This window comes from Hetaerina americana, unplaced genomic scaffold (assembly GCF_022747635.1).
Source record: "Hetaerina americana unplaced genomic scaffold, ioHetAmer1.1.p SCAF_8, whole genome shotgun sequence".
Lineage (NCBI taxonomy): Eukaryota > Metazoa > Arthropoda > Insecta > Odonata > Calopterygidae > Hetaerina > Hetaerina americana.
This window is the reverse complement of record NW_027287427.1, coordinates 75,877,232-75,879,174: the sequence shown is the minus strand read 5'-3', so window position 1 is coordinate 75,879,174 and position 1,943 is coordinate 75,877,232. Positions and strand designations below refer to the sequence as shown.

At 37.2% G+C, this 1,943-nt stretch overlaps 1 non-coding gene across 1 annotated transcript; it reads left to right on the top strand.

The window, feature by feature from the left end:
* The first annotated feature begins 1,349 nt into the window (after positions 1 to 1,349).
* On the top strand, positions 1,350 to 1,468 carry LOC139698180 (5S ribosomal RNA). The gene has a single exon (XR_011702859.1). It is a non-coding gene; the product is annotated as a 5S ribosomal RNA (ribosomal RNA).
* Positions 1,469 to 1,943: the final 475 nt, after the last annotated feature.

Sequence of the window (1,943 nt, the reverse complement as noted above, 5' to 3'; positions counted from 1 at the left end):
TTGAAGACTCGCGAATACATATTATTTCCAGTGATAGTTTGCTTGAAAAAAGACAGTCGAGAAAGGAAGAATATTAAGTTTTAATGAGAGCTATCCATCATGCGTAATGCTATGAAAAAGTATTATTCTCATAATTTCAAAAAATTGAAATGAAAATTTAAGAAATTGCATTTGAAATAATTCTTTGAATATTTCCCTGTCTTAGGCATTGCTTTATGTAAATATATGTTTACATTTCTAATATGCAAAGTGAGAGATGAATTAAACACAAGAGCAAATAAAATAGTATTAAAGAGGATTGAAATTAGATTTAACTGAGATATTCTGTTAATGAAAGAATTGATCGAGTGTCTACTGTAGTTATTTCTAGAATGTTGGCAGTACCCATTCGACACTTTAGTGTCCCTTATCAATCCTCCTTTAACTGTTGGCTAGTTCAGTACATCTATTGAATGAATGAAACTGTCCGTCGGCCTTTGTAAAGTTACTCATAAGCTAAATGACAAGATTTTGTGCAGTAAACAGTAAGTTATATAGAATTAAACACAACAAATATTATGTAGAGCGAGCAGAAAATTTAATGGACGAGTGGGGGTCGTTAGAAACTATACTAGTAAATGATTATTTAAAATGGCAAAAGATAGTTCATCGCCTGTATGTTTTATAGTTTATATGAAAATGGAAACTTATAATCTTACCCTCTATTCCTAGTACTGCCTATTCCCCCTCTCCACCCCGTTTAAATTTCCTGAAAAATGACCATGTCCGGGAAAATAAATTCCAGCTTCTTTGTAGCCATAAACTCATAGGGTTAAATATGAGATAGGCGAGCCAAGTAAAATTTTTGAACACATTTTGAAGGAAACACATTAAGGACTCCATTCGGAGCCACATTATTGAAACTAGAGCTCTTTTAACTAATGGTGGAAGAAAGTTTAAGGGAAAAATTTAATAAGAGTTAATTTTTCTCATTTATTAGATTCTACCTTGAATACACTTCAAGTATGTGCAACCAATGGCTGTAGGTTTTAATTTGAAAGTATGTAAAATAAAGCTGTCTGTTTCCTGAACTGCGTATTATAATTAAATAACAGAAATTGTCTCATAATTATAGGATAACCTGATTTTGAGCCTCGGGAACGCAAATGTTGATTTTAAGATTTTAAATATAAGATAAATACAAAAATTTCAAGGGAAAACTAGCAGTGAAAATTTTCATCCTGGATTTCATTGATAGGAGAGACATAAACTAAGAGCTGGGAGAAAATGACTGCCAAAGAGACTCTTTAAGAATATAAACCATAAACACAGTAATCAACCCAAAGGTTGGTTTTTAGATGGTGTTCGTCGTCAACGGCCATACCACGCTGAATACACCGGTTCTCGTCCGATCACCGAAGTTAAGCAGCATCAGGCCCGGATAGTACTTGGATGGGTGACCGCCTGGGAACACCGGGTACCGTTGGCTTTCAATATTGCCGGCCCGGGTGGCGGCGGGGTAACGTCCTCGTCTGCCATTCCAAGGGTCGCGGGTTCGATTCCCGCCTGGCTGAGTTTCCCTCCATCTAGTGCTTGGGTATTTGTAAATGTGACATTGTTATCGTTGTTAATAGTTCGATGTAAAGGCCAAAATGTGCTGTTTTCGGACTTATACTGAATAAATAAATTAAGAGTTCATTCAGTATTAAGCCCGCCGCCTTCGTGAAATTCACACAACAGGGTAGGGGGGCCAGACCCTTTCCTGTGCTTGCTATTTTTTCCCAAGAAAGTCTGGTGCCCGAGAAATCACACAGCTTTAGTATAGCTGAGGGTGTCGAGATTGACGTTCCCAAGAATCAAACCCGGGCTTTCAAGTCAGTAGTCCAACGCTCTTCCCCGAGGTTACCGTGTTCCCCAGATAATAAGATAAGGGAATCTTTTTTTACTACTGCTGCGACTAAATG